Raw genomic sequence first — 24,608 nt, forward strand, 5'->3', positions numbered from 1 at the left:
GAGGTAGGACATCAACAACATGACCTCATGAGAGTTCAACTTACTCACGTCATCCCTCGCGAACGAAAGGCAAGTCATCATCCTAAGAAACATACGGAGGGGCACATACTGAACGTCATTGATTAACATGGCGCTCGCACTAGGAACGGGTCGGCCTGTCAGGTGAGGTAGGTAGTGGGGTGCCCCACTATTCTTCGCCACATCACGTACCCCTCTTTCTCCGTCTCTAGGCCAAGGTGGCCGACAAACTCATCAAGGGTCAGTTCATGATCCTCGTTCATGAGGCTGAAAGAAACGGTTTTCCCCTTCACATAATACACAAAGGAGCTCAAAAACTCCAGGGTCAGATACAGGTAGGACTTTTTGCGTAGGTGGTTGATGTGACTCATATTTGAGCACATTTAGTCCCCGAATTAGGCTCGTTCCTATGCTTTTTAGTGCATAATTAGGTCATTTACTACCTTTAGTTCCCCGTTTTGCATATTCTTTGAGGTTTTGATCCCTTGGTAGGAAAGGAGTGCAAACCTTGCATTTTCATGGCAAAATGGAGCTAAATTGATCAAATTCAATGACCAAGCATCAAAGGGAAAGGGAAGACATTGCTAGAAGGCCTATATAGGAAATAAAGTAGCTCTGGCAATGATGAAAGGAACCTTGCATATCCAACAAGATCCCCGAGGATTGTTGAGGAAAGAAAAGAAGAGAAGTGACTGTGAAGGAATCCGAGCGTCTCCCTAACCATATCTATGATGGAATGTGTACCCTTGAATAGCTTCTCCTTTAGATAATTTCCGCCACTTAGATGAGGAAAGTGGCTATTCTTTTGTAGATGCATCCATTACTTGATCTTGTGTGCTTTAATTCTTGGATGTGTCGCAATTTTGGCAAGCCCCACCTTGCCTTGCAAGAAGGCATCCTACCTCATGGTTGTCTTGTTGTGAGTTGAACGGGCGGAGTGAGACCCGCTAATTGTGTCACATCGGCTATATTAGTAGGTAAGTTTGAATAAGGGTCCTAGTTTTTGTCATCTCTTTACTCGGGACGAGCAAAGGTTCGGTTTGAGGATATTTGATGTGACTCATCTTTTAGCATATTTTGTCCTCGAATTAGGCTCATTCCTATGCTTTTTAGTGCATAATTAGGTCATTTACTCCCTTTAGTTGGTAGGAAAGGAGTGCAAACCTTGTATTTTCATGGCAAAGTGGAGCTAAATTGATCAAATTCAATGACCAAGCATCAAAGGGAAGACAATGCTAGAACGCCTATATAGGAAATAAAGTAGCTTGGGCAATGATGAAAGGATTCTTGCATCTCCAACAAGATCCCCGATGATTGTTGAGGAAAGAAAAGAAGAGAAGTGACTGTGAAGGAATTCGAGCGTCTCCCTGCCCAGGACGAGCGTCGCCCTGCTACAATCCGAGCGTCCCGATGTCAAGACGCTCGTCTTGAGGCCAAATGATCCGAGCGTCCCTCCCACAATCCGCTCGGATCCCCATGCAGAACCAACCGTCTCTGCTGCCAAGACGCTCGGGACGAGCAGATCTTCTGGAGACCACTAAAACGGATATGAGCATCTCCTTGGAGAGGAGCACTTCCTCAACTTTTCTTAAGGGTCTTAATAGTCATTTAAGCCCTTAGTAATCCTAATCTTTGTACCTAATCTCTAGTATAAATACCCCATTGTACTACCTAGATTAGCATATCATCTTAATAGGATCTTAATCAAGTCCTAATACTCTCTTAATCTTGTAATCAATCTTTATTTTAGCATTAATACAAATCTCATTTCTTAGTCATTCCTTAATTTCTCTATTGTTCATCATTTATTTTGGGTAATTAGAAGATTATTTGGGTTTATTTGGAGGATTGACAACCTTCCATCAATCATCAAGTACTTCTATTATTCTTTGCTTTATTATTTGGAATCATCTTTATAGGTATAATTCTCTCTTAATCCTTTTTAATTATTGTTAATCATCTTCATTTGTTCATCATGTTTTGCCTTGCTAGTATGATTGACAACCTTGTTAGCATGTTAAACTTGATAATGAGTGAGCAGTTTCCTTAACTAGGGTTAATGGGGAATTAGGGGAAACCAACATGGGGATTGATTCATGCTTAATCTAATATGTTTTCATAATTAATTTGCTTGCTTGTTGTGATTTCAACTTATGCACATGTTATGTATGATGAAATGCGAGCCTACGAATCCTTACATTTTTTATCCATCACTTACCTTTTCAATGAGACTTGTAAGACATAATTCAACTCGAGTCTCATTAGACCATGCATATAGTTGGATAGGGAGGATTAAGTTGACTTGTAGGTGTTATACAATCTAATCGATTCGGCTCCGGGACCCAAACCTTCCTAGGGATTGTAAGATATGCACTAACTCGATCCCATCACAACAATAATTGCTTGCATCTAGTAGAAAATATGTTTGTATGATCAAATCCCATGAATCCTCTATGAACCCATGACACCCTAGTGCTTTTAATCAATTATTTACATTTCATTTTAATCATCTTACTTGCTTTCATTATTTTGTTTGCATTGTTATTTAGTTTAGTTGATCTCCTACCTCAACCCAAATTGTGACACCCTTAGAGACAACCACTTGCAATCGAAAATCCTACATCAATACCCGTACCTTGGGATCCGACCTTTACTTACCTCTTTACTAAAAGTAGAGTAGTTTGTGAAGTTATAAATATTATTTTGGTCTAGGTAACTCTTAGCGACAAGTAACCGAAATCCATACACCGACCAAAAATGGCGCCGTTGCCGGGGACGGTGTTAACTTGATTTAGTTTTCTTTGATTGTTTTTAGTTGTGTCTTTCTTTGCCTTGGGGAAGTGAAAATCCTCAAGGTACTTCTCATCTTTTCTCTTAGTGCATTTTACAAGATGGATATTATAGATTGTTTTGTTGAGGACCACTTGAGTATACCTTTCTTCAAAGACCCCATGCAAGCATTGGAAGCCTTAGAAGCAAGTGAGGCCAAAAATACGCATTGGGAGTTAGAAGTAGATCTCCTTGAGGCCGCTCTAGCCAAGAAGGAACTTACTCATGAGCAATCCATATTAGTACATAACATCCTTGTGGAAGCATATCAACCCATAAAAGAAGAACAAGCGACCAAAGATGATATTATACAAGCCGAGGAACAAGAAGAATTTGTCATGGAATTTGAGTATGATGAGATTAGTGAGCTTGAAGAACAAGTTGAATATACCATGAGAATGGAATGTCTAATGGAAATGGAGCAAGTCCTTAATGAACCTCCAATGGAAGAAAGTGAGGTACAAGTTCCAACTCTAAAACCCCTTCCCCCAAATTTGAAATATGCTTACCTTGATAAATCTAAGACTAAACCCGTGATTGTTAATGACAAACTTGATGAGAACCAATTGGGGAAATTGCTTGATGTGTTAAAACAACATGAAAAGGCTATAGGCTATAGTCTAGATGACCTTAAGGGGATAAGTCCCAATTTTTGCATGCACATAATTCATCTAGAAGAAGACCATAGACCTACCATCCAATCTCAAAGGAGATTAAACCCCCAGATGCAAGAAGTTGTAAAAGCGGAGGTTATGAAGTTACTTGATGTGGGAATCATATATCCTATATCGGATTCCTTGTGGGTTAGCCCCGTTCAAGTGGTGCCTAAGAAAGGAGGTACCACGGTGGTAACAAATGATAAGAATGAGCTAATACCCACAAGGAATTGAAGATCACCGGTTGGCGTATGTGTATTGACTATCGAAAATTGAATTCCGCAACAAGAAAGGATCATTTCCCCCTACCATTCATTGACCAAATGCTTGAGAGGTTAGCCTCTAACAAGTTCTTTTCCTACCTTGACGGGTATTCGGGATTCTTCCAAATCCCGATACACACGGATGACCAACATAAGACCACCTTAACATGCCCTTATGGTACTTTTGCATATAGGAGAATGCCTTTTGGCCCCGCCACTTTCCAAAGATGTATGCATGATGAGTGTCTTCTCCGACTATCTAGAAACCATAATGGAAGTTTTTATGGATGATTTTAGCGTTTATGGAAAAGACTTTGACTCTTGCTTGCGTAATCTTTCTCTTGTATTGCAAAAATGTGAAGATGTTAGTCTCGTTTTGAATTGGGAAAAGTGTCACTTTATGGTAAATGAAGGTATTGTTTTGGGTCATTTAATCTCGAAAAAGGGCATCGAAGTCGATAAAGCTAAGGTTGAGGTGATAGAGAAACTCCCACCTCCCGTGAATGTTAGAGGGGTGAGAAGCTTTCTCGGTCACGCAGGTTTCTATCGCCGTTTTATAAAAGATTTCTCAAAAATCGTGAAACCCCTCACTCAACTCTTACTTAAAGATGCCCAATTCCACTTCACTAATGAGTTTGTTGAAGCCTTTAATAGAATTAAGGAAGCACTAATCTCGGCACCAATCATTCAACCCCCAAATTGGGAACTACCATTCGAGATCATGTGCGACACGAGTAACTATGCCGTTGGAGCGGTTCTTGGCCAATGGGTAGGAAGGGCTTTGCATGCAATCTATTATATAAGAAAGACTCTTGATTCCTCCCAAGTGAATTATGATACTACCGAAAAGGAACTCCTTGCCATTGTCTATGCTTTAGACAAATTCCGTTCCTATTTGCTTAGATCAAAAGTGATTGTTTTCTCGGATCACCGTGCTCTTCGACATTTCCTGATAAAGAAAGAAGCAAAACCAAGATTGTTGAGATGGATTTTGCTACTCCAAGAATTTGACTTAGAAATAAGAGATAAGAAGGGGGCCGAGAATGTGGTAGCGGATCACTTGTCGAGAATCCAATTTCATGATGAAGAGGGACAGGCACTGATCAATGACTCTTTCCCCGATGATATTTTGATGGCCATTCATTCACAACTTGAGAGGCATACTACTCCATGGTTTGCCGACTATGCCAACTATATTGTTGGAGGCGTTCTTCCTCAAAATTTGAGCTACAACCAAAGAAAGAGATTCTTATTCGAAGTAAAGAGATATTTTTGGGATGACCCCAATCTTTACAAAGAGTGTAGTGATGGACTTTACCGGAGGTGCATACCCCAATGGGAGATTCATGGTATTTTGGAAGGATGCCACTCATCACCTTATGGTGGACACCATGGAGCACGAAGGACTATTGCTAAGATCCTTCAATCGGCTTCTTCTGGCCTACTATGTTCCAAGATGCTAGGGAATTCATCCTCCATTGTGATGCTTGTCAAAAAACGGGAAATATTTCTTGGAGGAACGAGATGCCGCAAGGAGGGATATTGGAGGTGGAAATCTTCGATGCTTGGGGCATCGACTAACAAGGACCGTTCGTGACATCTAAGGGAAACAAATATATCCTTGTGGCCATTGACTATGTTTCAAAATGGGTAGAGGTAATTGCTACCCCAACCGATGATGCTAAAACGGTCACCAAACTCTTCAAGAAAATAATCTTCCCAAGGTTCGGAGTCCCTAGAGCAATCATAAGTGATGGAGGGACACATTTTCATGAAAAGAAGCTCAGATCCCTTTTGACCAAATATGGTGTGCAACATAGAACTGGCTTGGGATATCATCCTCAATCAAGCGGTCAAGTTGAAGTTTCAAATAGAGAGATCAAGCAAATCCTTGAGAAGGTTGTTAACAAGACTTGTAAGGATTGGATCATAAAGCTTGATAACGCTCTTTGGGCTTATAGAACGGCCTATAAGACTCCCATAGGAGCCTCCCCTTACAAACTTGTCTATGGGAAAGTATGTCAGTTGCCAATTGATCGAGCTTGAATATAAAGCTTTTTGGGCAATCAAAGCTCTTAACCTTGATCTCAAACTAAGTGGTCAAAAGAGAATGATGCAAATCCAAGAGTTAGAGGAATTCCGACTACAATCTTATGACAATGCCAAAATCTACAAAGAAAGGACAAAGTTGCTTCATGACAAGAGAATCAAGCAAAAGGCCTTACACAAGGGAGAAAAATTCCTTATATTCAACTCCCGATACCGTCTCTTTCCTGGGAAGTTGAACTCTAGATGGATGGGTCCCTATGTGATCACCGAAGTAGGAAAATATGGGGACTTCGAGATAAGGTCGGAAGATGGAAGCAATTTTAAAGTCAATGGTCAAAGATTGAAACCATATTATGAGGGAGCATTCATTGGAGAAGTCGAGGTCACCTACCTCGGGCCTCCATCTCCATGAGAAGATCATCAAAAAGAGGGTTTGGTGGAGTCCTCTCCAAACCACCACTTGTAAATATACTAACTCTTCTTACTTGTATCTTTAACTTCATTGCCTTTTTATAATAAGCATGATTCTTGCCAATGAGAGTAAGTGAGGGAGGGTCACTAATCATTTTTTATGAATGAAGGATTTAGAAATTCGAGTGTGGGGAAGCACTCTCACCAAATGAGGAATGAAGGAGGAACATGATCAAACCGAGCGTCCCGTGAGCAATCTGCTCGTCCTGACACAAGATCCGAGCTTCCTGATGAGAAGACGCTCGTCCCGAGAGAGCCGGAAAAAGAAATTTTTGGTCTAACTGAAGATCCGAGCGTCTCCACACATAATCCGCTCGTCTCAGTCAAGACGGTCGTCTTACCATGCATCCGCTCGTCCTGATTGTATCATTTTCTGGGATTTCATCCTGACAGAGAATCTGAGCGTCCCCAGTAGGATCCGCTCGTCTCTGTGCAGAAATCCGAGCGTCCCAACTAGTATCCGTTCGTCCTGGCTACTTCAAAATTTGTGGTCTTTTCTGCCTGAAGATCCGAGCGTCCCGTGAAGAATCCGCTCGTCTCCAGGAGCTACAATCCGAGCGTCTCGTGCTCGAGCCGCTCGTCGCCCTACCGTCTTTTTCTTCTAATTTTTTGCCACTTAAATTCCTTCCCCACCACACATTTCGTGACACCTCATCCTTCCTTCCACTTTAAAACATAAGACCCCTCTCATATAACTCAAATCATATGCATCATTTACCCCTAAAAAAAAACCCCCAAAATCTAGGGTTTCAAAAGAAGATCTAAATCACAAAGAACATCTCCATATTTCAACAAGCCTAATTCTAGATCTATGTTTGGGCTAAAATTAGCACGACAAAGGAGGCCCACTTAATAAAATAAAAGCTATGGAAGGAGTGATAAGGAGGAAGGAAGCCCGCGGATGAAGAAAGGGGAAACGGGCTCAAGGAAGATTGGAAGCCCATCGTGGAAGACGTCCGGATTAAGGAAAGAAGTGTCAGGGAGAAGTTAGGGAGATCAGGGAGAATTGGCAAGGGAGTCCGGGTTTGGAAAGAGTCCTTATGGAAATTATATTCCCTTTCCATATTCGAGGTAGGACATATCTAGGGTTCTTACCCTATAAATAGCCAAGGAAGCAAATCAAGAATTCATTCATTGAAGCCCCCGCGTTCATACATCAACATTCAAGATCACATCTCGGCATATAATATACGTTCGTCCTAGATCTTGCAGGCCTGACACCTAGGGCCAACAGGATCAGCTTTGAGCCATAATTGTAATCATCCTCCTATTCATATAGTGCAATACTTGGCAGGGTACCGTCCCTCCCGCGGTTGTTCCAACATTGGGTTTTCCGCGTCACTAAATCTTACGTGTTGATTTACATTACGCACTTTATTTCTCTATTTACTTATTGACATACGAACAAACATACACTCAACCAACGAATAAAGACTACATTGACCCTAATTAATCGACCTGGGTAAAAATACCTAAACAGTTTGGCGCCCACCGTGGGGCATTGTGGTCGTCAATCGTTGATATTTTAAATATACAATGGAAAAGCAAGCATCTGAAGCCGTGTCAGGGAGCAGGCAACCATCGCCACCACCACCGTCTACCCAAAATCCAACATCAACAGTGGCCACGCAGGCTCCCGGACATACCTCAAGAATCATACCGACAACAAAAGCCTCTCTACCTCCCAGGACTCCTGTCGTCGTGACCCAGGCCAGGTCAGATAAGGGAACAGCAAGTTCAGGCACCACTCCGCCACCTAGTCCCACACAAATCTTACTCACTGGCGTGGAAAATCTTCAGAAAGCTATGGAAAACATGAGAGAAGACCAAAGGAGAGCAGATGCTGAGGCAAGAAGGAGAGACAGAGAGCTCTGGGCACAGATTGATATCCTAAAATAGCAGTCTGTCACTCCAGTAAGTGGGACAGGTGAAGGAAGATCTCCTTTGGTAGATCTGACACGGAGCATCAGCAAAGAAGCGATACCAACTAATAACAAGGTTAGATTTGGCTACAGTACCGTCAGTTGAAAGAATAACCCCACGAGGGTTAGGATACCTCACACCAGATAGCTGGCAGCCGGCCAACTGCATAGGGACACAAACAGGTGGCCTCCCCGTCAACAGCCCCGCAACAATTGAGCAGACACCTGTAGCAGGATCCGAGTCAAACCAGCAAGCGAACTGGCAGCAGGGGACAATCGTCACTACAACCCCCCTGGCTGCCGGAGCCTATCAGAACCTTCAAGAACCCGGATCAGGAGGAAATATGCAGACAAATGACCGACGACGGACCCAGTTTTTGCCAAGATAACCAATCGAAGATTGAACTAAAGAAGATGCTGAGCAGGGTCCCGTGGCTACCACCCCCACTCGAGAAAGCGGCTACTGACGATTCGCCGACTCACCATTCGTGGACACCATATCCATCACAACCATGCCAAAGGGATTCACAAATCCAAATATGCCTCTCTTCGACGCAAGACAAAGACGATCCCTTTGATCATATCACCAAGATAAGCGAAAAATGATGACGGTAATAGCTATAGGGCAAGTCAAGGAGGCTTGCATGTGCAAAGGATACGGGTCCACCCTAACAGACCGGACTTCGATGGTTTGTGAGCTCGCCCAACAGATCGATATCTACATTTGTTTGAATTGGTGAACGCATTTACTCAACAGTTCGCAAGCGAGAAAGCCACGAAGCACGCGAAAGACCTATACGAGAATCGTCCGGGGGCGGAGAGAGCATTGGAGAATACAATACTAGGTTCAACAATGAGAAGGTAGCGATGACGAGAGTGTGATGTCTCAACAGCAGAAGCCTTCGAAGAGGCCTCCACCACGACTCCGGCCTATATAAGCGATAATCATGCATCCATGCCATAGTTTCGAGGCAAGACAGAGAAGCGGCAAATGCCGCAATCAGGTTGGAGGAAGACGTCTTAGCGAGCCGCTTGCTAAGCGCGCCTAGTATCTCCAAAGACCTCACCGTGGAGAAGTCGGAAGAAAGCAAACCACCGGCGGGAAGGATGAGAGGTACGGACCATACGGGAGGGGAGTCAACGAATCGAAGAAAATCGGCTACTCCCCACTGCTACGAATACGGATTCACTACAGGAATCGGAGGAATCTTGAAGGCACTCAGGGAGATGGGAGATGGAGTTAGGTGGCCCAACCCACCAGTAGGAGAGCAAGCATGGAGGAAGGACATTAAGAAGAAGTGCGAATTCCACCGGGATATTGGGCACAACACTGAGGATTGCTATATATTACGAAGAGAGATCAAGCGCCTGTACGAACAGGGAAAGCTAAGCCACCTATTACCACGTGGGGGCAAGCAGCAAGATAAGGTAGGCTCCGCCAAGCTGGCAGACCCACCCACATGCACCAAAATTATAAACGTGATAACAAAGCGGCTCGGGCGTAAGCGGGCCGACGTATTCGGCAGCTAAGAGACGTGCTACGGAGACCAAAGGAGATAGGCTAGCCAATTCGCGGAATTTCTCACGGTGACTGCCAAATGTCATCTTTGATGAAGGAGATACATACGATGAACGAGAACATCATGACGCACTGATTATCACCTTATCAATGGCCAATTGCACAGTTATAAAGGTCTTGGTAGATACAGGAAGCTCAGTCAACTTGATCATGCTGAAAACTATAGAAAATATGGGATTCAGCGAGAAGGATTTGCAGAAGAAGACTATTCCGCTAGTAGGCTTCAGTGGAGAAACAACCAGCTCGCTAGGGGAGATAGTCATCCCAACCTATGTGGGGGGAGTCAACAAGCAAGTCAGGTACCTGGTCATAGATGGCCCCTCTACTTACAACGTCATCTTAGGAAGACCATGGTTGCACCAGATGAAAGCAGTCCCCTCAACATACCACCAGTGCATAAAGTTTCCCACACCATGGGGAGTAGAGACAGTAAGAGGAGATCAGGAGGAAGCTAGAAGCTGCTATAAGAAGGCACTCAAGTGCACTGCCAGCCCCCCCGCATAGCAATTACAGAAGTAGCCTATCCAGGACGAATACACCGAACCTCCAGCAGAAGAGCTGTATCAAATCAACCTGGATAAGTTGCACCCAGAACTAACCGTGCTCATTGGAGCAGGATGTACAGGAAGCTTAAGACAGCAGCTAGTCAAGTTCTTACAGGATAACATGGATTGTTTTGCATGGTCACACGATGACATGACATGAATAGATCCGTCCATCATAACACATAAGCTTAGTGTGGACCCAAAGTGTAAGCCCGTCCAACAGAGAAGAAGGAATTTTGCAGCGGAGAGAAATAAGGTAATCAACCAGGAAGTAGATAGCCTGCTGGCAACGAAGAAAATAAGGGAAGTAAAATATCCAGAATGGTTGTCTAACGTAGTGGTGGTGCCTAAGAAGAATGGGAAGTGGAGAGTATTTGTGGACTTCACCGATCTCAACAAAGCATGCCCTAAAGATCCATTCCCGCTGCTTCATATTGATGCAATGGTGGACGCAACAGCTGGACATGAGATGTTAACATTCCTGGACGCATGGAGTGGATACAATCAGATCAAGATAGATCGTGCAGATCAAGAGAAGATGGCATTTATGTCTGAAAGAGGAATATATTACTACAACGTCATGCCATTCGGCCTAAAGAATGCAGGCTCCACATATCAAAGGTCAAGTTAACGGAATGTTCAAAGAATGATAGGAAGAACAATGGAGGTGTATATTGATGACATGGTAGTGAAATCGAGAGAAGGCCAAAGATCACATGCGGCATCCGCGAAACATTCAAAGACCCTCGGGAATACAAGATGAAGCTAAACCCATCTAAATGCACCTTCGGAGTATCTTCTGGCAAATTCTTGGGCTATATCGTAACTCAAAGAGGGATAGAGGCCAGCATCGAGTAGATCAAAGCCGTCTTGCAGCTGGAGTCACCTGAGAAGCCTAAGGATGTTCAAAGACTAGCCGGGAAGGTAGCAGCCCTGAACAGGTTCATTTCAAGATCTTCGGATAAATGCAGTCGCTTTTTACGACGTACTAAGGAAAAGCCGAGAATTTTGAATGGACCTCGAGCACGAGCAAGCCTTCGTGAGTCAAGCATTACCTCGGCCACCCGCCGCTATCAAACCCGTGAGCCAGAGAACCACTATTCCTATACCTAGCCGTCACAGAGGTAGTAGTGAGTGCTTTGTCCCGGTCGAGAGAGCAAGAAAGGGAGCAGAAGCGATATACTACGTGAGCAAGTCTCTGCTGGGAGAGACCAGGTGCACATCCCTTGAAAAGTTAGTACTAGCATTGGTAGTAGCATCTCGCAAACTGCGCCCCTATTTTGAATCCCACATCATACATGTCGTGACCAACTACCCGCTAAAAGCTATCATGAGGAAGCCTGAACTGTCAGGCAGAATGTCGAAATGGTCTGTACACCTCGGGGGTACGACATCCAATATGACCCCGGCAAAGAATTAAATCACAAGCATTGGCGACTTCGTATCGGACTTGATCCGCCATCCGAATCTAGCAGATACAGAGATCCTCACCTTAGAAGGAAGCAAGGAGGGAGAAGTCTGGAAGATGCATATTGACGGAGCCTCCAACCAAAGGGGGGCAGGCGTAGGATTAATCTTGCGGTCACCACAGGGAGACCTGATAGTGCAAGCAGTAAGATGTGAATTCAAGGCAACCAACAATGAAACAGAGTATGAGGCCTTGATATTAGGAATGAAGCTAGCTTTGGAGTTAGGGGTTAGGCACCTGCTCATATCCAGTGACTCTCTATTAATAGTCAACCACGTGAATGATGAGTTTATAGCCAGAGATTCGAAGATGATTGCATACCTAAAAGTAGCAAAGGAGTTAAAACAGAAATTTGAAACTTGCAAGCTTAAACAGATCCCTAGAGATCAGAACGTGGAAGCCGACGCCCTAGCAACCTTGGGGGCAACATTTAAACCAACAGAGCTATCCAGCAATCCAATAGCACACATGCTAGAACCGTTTATTCAGAAGGCGGACGAAATAGACAGAGGTGAACTGGAGGATCCACAGAGCGAGAAAGAAATCCGAGCAGTTACAGAGGAAGGCGAGAGCTCCCAGCCAGACAGGTAGACACCAGATCAAATAGCCGATCAAGCAGACGACTGGCGCATACCTTACCTAGACTGGCTGCGCTATAACAAGCTACCAGATGACAAGAAGGAAGTGAGAGCTTTCAGAGTAAAGGCCTCCAGATTCATACTTATTGATGATACATTGTTCAGAAAATCGCTAGCAGGCCCCTACCTACGGTGCCTGGACAAGGAAGAAGCACAGACTGTGTTGCATGCTCTCCACAGTGGCGAATGTGGAAACCATGCAGGGGGCAGGAGTCTGGCAAATAAAGCCCTCAGACAGGGATACTATTGGCCCTATAATGAAGGCAGATGCGCGAGAATACGCACGAAAATGTGACGCCCGCTTTGCGGCCAAAGACCAATGATCCATCGGCCAGCAGAGCCCCAGCCCTATTATTTCTCCCCGCCATTCATGGCATGGGGCATGGACATAGTAGGCCCTCTACCACGGGCCACAGGAAATAGAACCTGGATGCTAGCAATGACAGATTACTTCTCCAAGTGGATAGAGGCAGAAGCATTCACGGAGGTAAAGGACAAACAGGTCATCTCATTCATAAAACGAAACATTATTTGCAGATTTGGTATCCCATCAGAAATCATATGTGACAATGGCTCACAATTCATCTCAAACGATACCGAGGGATACTGTACCAGGTGGAACATCACCTTAAAAAAGTCAGCACCTAGGACTCCAAAGTCCAACGGGCAAGCTGAATCCAGCAACAAAATCACCATGGACAATCTGAGAAGGAGGTTACAGGAGTTAGGAGGAAAGTGGGCAGATGAATTTGTTAGAAATCTAGATCTCTTTACTCAACATATTCATATATGTTTTTGTTAATTTAGTCATAAAATTAAATGGTGATCTTATGCATGCAAACTACAAAATAAATAAAGAAGAAATCATCATCTCACATTGATATTTCGGTTTATATGGGCACAAGTGAGTTCTCCTACTCACTTGTTCTTGAGCTCTCCAAATGGAAGAACAAGGATTCAAGAATAGAATCCCTCCCAAAAGCATATACCCAAGGAAAAACTCATAATAACCAATATTATTTTGATCTAGAAACAATATTAGTTTTACTTAAAATATGACACAAAATAATTTTTGTTCTCTCATGTATTTCGGTTTTAGAGAGAATAGATGATGGAGTTTTATTTCTCTAGGATTTTTACCAAAGATAGAGATGAACAATTTTCTCACACTAGAAAAATTGGGTGAAAAGAATGAATAATAGAGAAAACAATGTGGGTTGTTCTCTAGGGAAAACCGGTTGGGTGGGGGGCTTTTGGGGAGCCTATGCATGCAATAGTTGCTCTTCTCAAAAGTTATAGGGTTACATGGCTACTATAAGGTAGTAATCATAGTGTTTTCCACTAATATGAAAACACAATATTAACCCAATTACCCCTCCATTTTCGGCACTTTCATTATAAAATGGATGGTCCATTTTATTTTGTCATTTGTCAATTTTGTCACATGTAACATGTTACATGACATGTCACAATGTAATGTATTTTTAACATATTAAAAATCAACATACTCATAAAATATGTCATTTACAAAATCGACTAGTAATTCGTATTTACTTGTGCCAAAAGTGTTTCCGTATTATAAACTACAACATTCTGTATTTATAATAATTTATTCATTCTGTTTCAATTGTTTCTGTAAACAATAATTTCATCTAAGTAATAAAACAATTCGATTACTTAGACCGTGTCTCATTTAATCATATTACAATAAGATACGTTAATTATACTCACAAAATCATCCGTCAATTTTAAGCAATTTAATTAACTCGTATCGGTATACGATTAATTAAATAATCAATTAAGAGTATTTCCCTATAGGTATGACCTAAGGGGATCAACTGATCACCACCGTCGCACGACAGTAATGTCAAACTCTAGTAAGCCAATCATTACCGATATGTGTTGACCAGTTGACTGTAAAATATTACATCCCACATGTATCCTTAAAATGAGATTTAAACATGTGATCATTATGATCGACAATTGTGATCGCATTATTGTCGGAGGACACATATTCCAACAATCTCCCACTTGTCCTCGACAAGTGTGCGTCACCAATTCTCTTGTCCTATTACTATCTCCCACTCAATGCAAGGTGTCTTTCAGGTCGTACTTGCAAGTGATCATATCGAGAGTGGTTTCCTCGATCTGGAGAATAACTGATTGACCGGAATTATCCACCATGGATACTTTCCGAGCGTGGCCACGCATTTCCAGTTCATTACTCCTCGAGTGGCCCTGAGATATTGTTTTAACCCTGACAAGGGGATGGACAATTCCTATCGCACTCATTCCCTTCGACTAGCCACAGCCATCATAACCCAAAATATGCCCATTTGACCCCATTTACGAAGGTCGTAGTAACACAAATCAAAGTTAATCTGAAACTGTGCCATCTTAGGCGAATAGTCTTTAGTCAAAAGAATCGACTCATTTCAATACTATAGTAGCTCTCGCCACGACCAGGCTATATAAATTTGCCAGAACTCTATAAGCGGTCATAAGGCCCGACAAAGTGTTCCTAACAGTCTGCCTATGTGATCGACTAGTCATCTCACATGACTCTATGGCACTTGAACTTGCCATCAATCGCATCACACTCTAGTCACTTCGAGACGTCACCGCATACAAGTGACTATGGGCGAATACTATGTTAATCCGGGTTCACTTTAACAGGGTTCAACGTTGTCTCTACAACCCGTTTGGATGTAACAAAGTATAATAGAAGAGTTTTAAAGTAAAACTCGAACGACAAATGCGATTATCACATATGAATAGTCAATACCTGATTACTATTTCATGTTCTATAATCTAATTTGATCTTGTATGTAGTTGTTCATTTCAATTCAATTGAAATGATATGACTCATGTTTAGCCTTTGAGAAGGCTTTGGTCAGTAGGTTTTATCAACTTCTTGTACCTTGCTCAACCTTACTACATACTCGTTTTCCTTTGTAATGTATACATTTGCATTACAAAACGTTCTGAGTACGTGTCGAGATCCAATCAAGACATAGGCCCTCTAGCCTAAGAATAGCTCCCACTGTTTTCACAGTGTGCGGGACTCATTCTCTTGCACATCTCATGATTGCAAGTGTACTCAATTTCCGTTATAAATATCTCTCATTGTTCTTTATTGCCTAGAACGATTCTAGAAAATAAATTTCTTAAATAACATAGCCACAATGGTATCTTAACCATCCTAATGTGTTTTCATTATGGTTTTGTCGGAAACCATGCGCAGTCTCAATTGTCAATTGTCACTTGTGTAACACCCTTACACAAAATTGCATCATAAACACTTTGCTTTACTTCCTTAATGCTTCTGCAAGCACTTAAGGGTAATCTTTATGGCTTACTTGGTAAAGATTACTTAAATTCGATTTTAAAACAATTCATCATACTCAAAGCATATGAAGTGTTATACATCATTACTTATTTAATTGATCCGGCAGCGGAAGCAAATGGAATCAATCAAGTATGTTCAATTTAATTGAACTAGTCTTGAATCATATCAACATAAGACTTCTTATTGACGCTAATATCATGTGGATTTATCTTCATAAATCTGGATATTAAAGATGTATTATAATACTCCAAAAGTCTTAAATCATTCTCAATGATCAATATGTCATTCACATATAAGACTACTAAAATTTCCGTAACTCCCACTAAACTTCATGCATAAACACAACTTCTCGACTTATCGAGAAATGTTTTATCACATGATCAAAAATGTTGATTCCAACTCATTGATGTCCTACTTAAGACCTTCTCTTAAGTTTCACATTATCTTAGGATTGCAAGAATCTACAAAACTCAAGACATGTATTGAATACATTCCTTCTAATTGAAGAAGTGGGTTTTAGATTCACTTGCTATATGTATATCATCATAATGAAACACAATACCTAAGAAGATCCAAATAGACTTAAGCATTTCAACCAGTGCAAAAATCTTTGCCGCCAATCTTGCATTGAAATCTCTCTTTATTAGTGCAAAAACCCTTTGTCACTAATCAAGCCTTTTTATTTCGGATTTTCATGGTTCTAAGCCTTGCAGTGAGTTGTGACTTAAACACTCTTATGTAAGTCATATATTCATTACTTTCCAGAAGTAATCAACTTGAATCAAACGATTTCTTTTGTAAGTTATAAGCTCTTTACTTTCTTAAAAGTAGCATGAATTCATCATTTTCAACAAGTGACGAATTTAACCTCCTAGGTTTTAAAGAAACAACATCTTACACAACTGGTCTCATGTACCAAGAAAGACCAGTTTCTTGCGACATAACATTCTTTGTGGCTTTCTTTGTGGCTCTTGAATAATTTCTCCCACTCTGTCTTCTAGAAATAAACTTGTATTTTAGAAAGACAGCTTCACGAGCCGCAAACCCGTCGTTCTCGTGATAATTGAAAGGGAAAAATGAGCATTTGTTTCTTGTGAAAACTTACAAATATGGTACATTACCATTTCATATCTCATATGATTTAGTGGAAAATAATTTAGACAAAAATGATAAAATCCCCAAAAGGATCAAGTAACTCAAAGTAACTTGATTGAAGTTCAAACCATATCGAATAGCGTTTGATTTCTTATCAAACCACACATTATTCCATAATGCGTGCTAAGAGAGATTAACTTGTGATTCTAAATCACATTTCCTTTGGCTTATATCAAAGTTTTCACTTTGATAATCCCATCACGACTAAATCGTGATTCTTTGAATACATTGAACTTCTTCAAAGATTTCTCTATTTACCTTATTAAGTGAACATTTTAGCGTCAACTTAAATCGTTGGTAAAGAAAATGACCAATCTATTTTGGATCAATGATTTACAACTTCGATCTCCTTTTCAACCAAAAGGCACGAGACATATTGCTTTGAATACAAGATACGCATATACCATTAACAATCTAATGGTTTCAAGAGTACTCGATAACTCTTTGCGTTAATCATTCCAGAATTTAAGGTTTAATCTTGGGTTACCAATTTGAGTCTTGCATCATCTTCATGATATATCATTCTAGTTTGGTTTATAATATAATCACCTTTGATAATGGGCTAGCCATATATCAAATCGTGGTGAATAGGGTCACAAAAGTGATACCTTTTTTTGTATCTTAACAAGTTTGTATTCTTATTTAGAGTTTATGTACTTAATAGTCACAATTAAGTACAACTCCAAACCCAAAAACTAGATTTATTACACAATGACTCTATCTCTCGACATCATTGTTGCTAGTCGTCATATTCTAATCATCCTATGTATCGCATACAATGATGAAAACCTCCACTGGTTTCTAATATTGACGAAATAGTTCTAGCAAAATTATGTCAATCAAAGAAACATTTAAAGAAGAAGGTCCCATTAGATGTCCCACAACGAACTTGTTGATTCTTTAATAATTTGGGGTAGTTTCCTTTCTAGTGTCCAACATTTAAGACAATGGAAACTTTATCGGTCGGGATTGATAGGTTTAGTATCGTCATTCTCAACAACTTTACCTAGCTTTAACATTACCTTGTATCAATTCCATTATAATATTTACTTCTTGAACCTCGTCCTCATCTTAACGGTTTAAGAGAATGCTCCCACTCATTTCAATGAGTCTTTGCTTTGAGAAGCAAAATTGAATTCATGAAGATTACTCTTCATTTGTTCGTTTTAGTCTTAAAACTTCCATTGAAGTGGTTGCGTTATTTTGGTCAATTACGAATTCTGACAAATCTAATCACCAAAACAATTTATCGCTTCAAGGTACTTAATTTAATTAAGTATATGAAAAACAATCCATTGTAAGTAGATGTGTTAGTCAAGAATCAAAAACCTGTTTGATAATGAATAACTTTAATCTATACTCTTTACAAGAGATCCTTAGCAATGGTTTATTTGAGGTTTTAGAAGCAAATTCATATTTGTCTTTAGTTACGATGTTTTAATGGAGATTTGAATCAAAAATCAAAATGATATCGTATATGAATTGTGGTAAAGAAATAGAACAATATGATAACGGAATAATGAAAAACAAAACATTCATCGTTATAATAATACTTGTAAATAACAAGTAAAGCATTTACATAGTGACCTCTACCCAACTATGATAAATGATTCCAAGACCCAAATTCATATTAACTTGGGCACGGTGTGGCCGATAAAACCCTTATAATTATAACTCGGTGGATTAACGCTTTAATCGATTCTACTTTTAGAACTCTTGGTCGATAATATTACATTAAAATTTATCTTTAGCCCAAAACACATTCAACAAGGGCACGGTGTGGCCGATAAAACCCTTATCGAAAAACTTTTGTTGAGTTCAATCCAAATTTCGAATAAATGTGTCCATGATCCAAACCCACATTAACTTGGGCACGGTGTGGCCGATAAAACCCTCATCAACATGAATTCGGTGGATAGACATTTATCACCCACTTCACCAACGTAACAAGGTTTGTCTTACGGTAAAAAGCCACTCAACTCCTTACTAAACCGGTACTTCATGGTTTCTAATTTTTGGTAAGGCTAAGTCTCAATTGTTTATTTTAGCGAGAGGTCATGTCAATTTATTATCTATCACGTTTTAAGTGAACTAAAGCGGTGAACTACGATAATTGTAATTGACACGGTCGATAAACTCGATTAAAAGATAATGCATGTTTTAGTTGTGGCGATTTAGCGATGCATGCGACATATAAATAAAATGCAAAGCATAAAAATAAATCCTAGTATGACCTTCCTAAAATAGAAAATCTAATTAACTATTACAAATTCGGAAACCAACTCCATTGGTCCCTAGAACTTCGGTTGTGGCACGCATCTCGAGGTAACACCGTCTTTATGTATCGCCTTCTTGAATGAATCCGTCGTTATGGAACTCCGGAATAAATAAATTACATAATAAATTAGATAATTTCCTATTATACATTTGTAATTAAAATAAAATAAATCTATTAAATTACAAAACGGTGATACGATATCACAATAAATTACAACCGAATCGATATTCCCATACATTTCAAGTAATATCAATTAAAAAACTAAGGCCATACTAAGTAAAATTACATAATTCAAAAATTACATAAAATAAAACTATGACAATCATAAATTAAATGCAGCATTATAATATGTAGGAACATGCCCAATTTTATGCTAAATGGCCTTTAAGGAGCCAATATCGTATATTAAACGGTTTTTACGGATTTGCGTGATTCAACCTTATAAAATCACAATAAATTACATAAAATCATATTTATGCACAAGTTAATTACCCTAACCTTCTTAGGACTCAAAATTAGTCTTCACTAACATATTGACTATAATTAACTTGTATTTCTTAAAATTGTTCATTAGAGGACTTAAAATTACAATAAAATGCTATAAACTTCAAATAAATCACAAAAATTTCAAATAAATTCAAAATTCAAAATTTAAACTCATGAACATTCTGGAAAAATACCATGACACTCATAATGTTCAAAAACTTAGGTTAAAAATTTTGAAAATTTATCGGGAAAAACAATGTTGCGGTTTATCGAATTTATCAATTATAATCATAAAAAACATGAGAAAAATTATATTCATCAACTTTTCAATTTTAGATCTGAAAAAGATAATAAAATGCAACATGTGACGTTTTTCCTTAGTCATGGAGTATGTTTTAGCAATTTTTCACTAATTAAGTCACTATTTATGCTATTTTTCATCAAAAATCCATAAATCATGCATGAAGACTTCATTATAGCCTATTATTTTACACACATCTTGTAAAATTGCATGTGACAACATACTAAATTTCTATGACCAGATTCGAAGTTTATCTCATATTAACCTATTTTTCATTTAAATTCGATTTTTATCATGAAAAATCCATATTCCGAGCATAAAAACTCCAAAAATTTTGAAAATTTCCAGATCATCTAAAAATAATATATGTGAAAACATATCCAAAACCACTGGAAAATTCGAAGTTTAGCTAATTTTCGTCCAAAAATGACATTTTTATCATAAAAATCACATTTTAATGCCAATATAATATAAAATGAACAATAAAATCCATAAATTAACCAAAATATCTTAAATACATTTTAGGATCAGAAACTTTAACATGCATAAAAAATTTCGTGATATATCATAATAAACACAAATTTATTAGTTTTATATGTTAATCGTATAACTCGGAAAAACAATAACCGATTTGCATGCAAACAACCTTGTGCTCTTGATACCGCTTGTTAGAAATCTAGATCTCTTTACTCAACATATTCATATATGTTTTTGTTAATTTAGTCTTAAAATTAAATGGTGATCTTATGCATGCAAACTACAAAATAAATAAAGAAGAAATCATCATCTCACATTGATATTTCGGTTTATATGGGCACAAGTGAGTTCTCCTACTCACTTGTTCTTGAGCTCTCCAAATGGAAGAACAAGGATTCAAGAATAGAATCCCTCCCAAAAGCATATACCCAAGGAAAAACTCATAATAACCAATATTATTTTGATCTAGAAACAATATTAGTTTTACTTAAAATATGACACAAAATAATTTTTGTTCTCTCATGTATTTCGGTTTTAGAGAGAATAGATGATGGAGTTTTATTTCTCTAGGATTTTTACCAAAGATAGAGATGAACAATTTTCTCACACTAGAAAAATTGGGTGAACAGAATGAATAATAGAGAAAACAATGTGGGTTGTTCTCTAGGGAAAACCGGTTGGGTGAGGGGCTTTTGGGGAGCCAATGCATGCAATAGTTGCTCTTCTCAAAAGCTATAGGGTTGCATGGCTACTATAAGGTAGTAATCATAGTGTTTTCCACTAATATGAAAACACAATATTAACCCAATTACCCCTCCATTTTCGGCACTTTCATTATAAAATGGATGGTCCATTTTATTTTGCCATTTGTCAATTTTGTCACATGTAACATGTTACATGACATGTCACAATGTAATGTATTTTTAACATATTAAAAATCAACATACTCATAAAATATGTCATTTACAAAATCGACTAGTAATTCGTATTTACTTGTGCCAAAAGTGTTTCCGTATTATAAACTACAACATTCTGTATTTATAATAATTTATTCATTCTGTTTCAATTGTTTCTGTAAACAATAATTTCATCTAAGTAATAAAACAATTCGATTACTTAGACCGTGTCTCATTTAATCATATTACAATAAGATACGTTAATTATACTGACAAAATCATCCGTCAATTTTAAGCAATTTAATTAACTCGTATCGGTATACGATTAATTAAATAATCAATTAAGAGTATTTCCCTATAGGTATGACCTAAGGGGATCAACTGATCACCACCGTCGCACGACAATAATGTCAAACTCTAGTCAGCCAATCATTATCGATATGTGTGGACCAGTTGACTGTAAAATCACTACTACAATTTAAGGCTACGAGAACGCCTCTAAGAGAACGGTTGATAGCGGAACCGGTCTCTTTCTTATAAATTAACAAAGATAACGGTGGTTTCTTCCAACCGTGCTCGTAAATTAACAAAGAGAACGGTTAGATTTGACTAACCGTCTTAAAAGAAATAAGAGACCGGTTAATATTTAGAACCGTTCTCCTAGAAAAACAAAGAGCACGGTCCCTCTTTATCAACCGTTCTATTTGTTAATTTGTAAATCCTAAATAATAAGGAGTATCGAACTTCAGGTTCACACTTCCCGTAAACCCACGAGATCTTCACCCAAAAACCAACGCACTACATACGAAAATTCGCCGCCCTGCTCGCCGCCGGCCACCTCCTCTCTCGCCGACTCCTCACCGGCCTCATCGTCTACATCACACGCGAATTCTCTCTCCCAAGTAATGGTTTTTCATTTTCCCCCAAATTTCAAGTTCTTCAATTTTTACTAAAGTAAAACCTAATTTTTGAGTTATTTACCTTCTGCTAGACTTATTATTATCGTTAGCTTGTTAGTCTAGTTGTGATTGTAGTTGTTTGGATTGAATAATTGCTTATTAAACTTAATTATCTTGTTTTTCTCAAACCCTAATTTCTGTAATTTGGGATAAATATAGATGCTTTTTATTGGGTATTCATGATAAGTAGATAATTATTTGAATTCATATTAGTAATGTGGAGATTGTTTGTTGGTAGATTGATGATGAAAATCGAATAAAAACTTGAAGAATTGAATCTATAGATTAAGAGAAACAAGTGTTTTAGCTCGCTCTGCAGCTAACATTCATTCACACTAACTTTACCAAAAACATTCAATCGTCTGCTACTCGGCTCTTCAGAAAAGAAAACATTTAATCGTCTAGCTTCTTTGCATTTTATTTGTTTATGTCCTTTGATAATTACAGGCTCCCAAAAGAGGCGTGAAGGCCCCTGTTGTGTCCAAGAAGAAGCCTGTAAGTCCCCTTTGCCTTTCTTACACACCATGGCTCGTGGTTGCTCAATGCTGTTTGTTATGTTAGAATTTTATGTGGGTGTTTTAAGTAGCAAATCAGCTAGGGTATGCCAAACTCGATTTGTGGCATTGCTAATGATAAAAGTTTATCTGTTAATTGTTGAAGTATACTTGTTTATGTTTAAATCCGGTCAGGCCAATAGTTATCTTTTGTAGTCAAGGATGAATGTGTTTGCTAGCCCATCGTAAGTGCTTACTATAACCAGTTGTAAAGCAAATCTGTAAACTATCTGTGTTGGGAATGAAGTAAGTTTGTTGATGTTATAAGTAGCTCTAAATCGCCAGGATTAGTAGTTTAATAAGAGAGTATTCTTTTGTCGGTGTGAGATCATGATGACGTTATAAGTCAAGCATGTCCAAGCAACACACATACATAAATCATTCTTAAATATACGTGAAAGTTTGTACTACTTACAATCATCTTGCTTTATGTTCCTGATCCATCATTCACAAGCGCATCCTCACTTGGTATATTGCAGTGTTTTTGGTCACCGAAAAATACAACCCGAAATACTTAAGCCAGGCGTTGATGGTGTTCATAACAGACTCAAAGTACTTAATTATCTAAACCTGGCAGTGGTTTGTTACCTTCGTGAATCCTCCTTTGTTTTGTTTCCTGTTAATAACTCTAGTTCTTGTTTTGACTAATGCATTTATTTACTGTCAATAATTTAGTGCACTTAATGTTGTCTGATTATTTGTGCCTCCTATGCTTTTGTGTTTATTAGGCTTGAAAATAGACTGATGTTTGGGTTAATGGCACTAGCCTTGAAATATCCCTTCTTGCTCAGTTTGCCGAATATCAAACTGATGTTGATTCAGAATGCTTGTAATCAATCACAACTTAGTTTTATGTTATTTGAGTTCATAGTGAGGGCATTTAGGTTCCTGTCATTTGATTTTCTGGAAGTATGGTCCCTGACATTTGATTTTCTGCAAGTAACAATGGAGTCCTACTGTCTTCGATCGTGTACTAGTTAATACCGCAAAATGTCGTATGGGCAGTAGGTTCATTTGAGTGATAATCATTTTATATCATTCTCTTGATTCCAACATTATTTAATCCTAGAATATATTCTGATGATTATTTTTTGCGCATCAAATTTGCAGGTCGTTCGGGAAACAGGTTGTAGAGCATAAAGAAATTGTTGATGTTTATAGTGAATTCAAACTATGCTGCTTGGATCATGGATAAAATATGTAGCTTCACCTAATGCATCCGAGTAGAATATGCTTATTTTTTAAGTGATGTTGATTTGTAATAACAGTTGTATTTTGTATTTTGTTTCAATAGGATTTGTCCTAATGGTTCAAATTAAATCGAAAGGTTTTTGTGTAAAATTGCTGTAGTTTCTGAATTGTAACAGGTTTAATTCTTACGATCTATACGATTCAATCATGTAGGGTTTACGATAAATATAGAAATATTTTTTTTAAAAAAAAAAAAATTAACAACCAGGACGGTTAGTATCATCACAACTGTTCTCTTTGAAAATGTAGAACTAAGGCGCCAAAAAATCTAAAATTCTAACAAAGAGAACGGCCTTATCAAAGAGACCGGTTCTTATATGCAACCGTTCTAGGTGATATATCAAAGAGAACGGTTATGGAGCTCGACCGTTCTAATTGTTGTTACAAAGAGACCGGGTTGACTTGATTTCAACCGTTCTCTTAGATCAAAGAGAACGCTTGGCCACAGGACGGTCCAAAGTACC

At 38.9% G+C, this 24,608-nt stretch overlaps 1 long non-coding RNA gene across 1 annotated transcript; it reads left to right on the plus strand.

The window, feature by feature from the left end:
• The first annotated feature begins 22,108 nt into the window (after positions 1–22,108).
• LOC141591183 (uncharacterized) lies at positions 22,109–24,261 on the plus strand. Its single transcript, XR_012520716.1, has 3 exons — positions 22,109–22,282; positions 22,787–22,834; positions 24,004–24,261. It is a non-coding gene; the product is annotated as an uncharacterized LOC141591183 (long non-coding RNA).
• Positions 24,262–24,608: the final 347 nt, after the last annotated feature.

The sequence above is a fragment of the Silene latifolia genome, chromosome 7 (assembly GCF_048544455.1).
Source record: "Silene latifolia isolate original U9 population chromosome 7, ASM4854445v1, whole genome shotgun sequence".
In the NCBI taxonomy this organism is placed as follows: Eukaryota; Viridiplantae; Streptophyta; class Magnoliopsida; order Caryophyllales; family Caryophyllaceae; genus Silene; species Silene latifolia.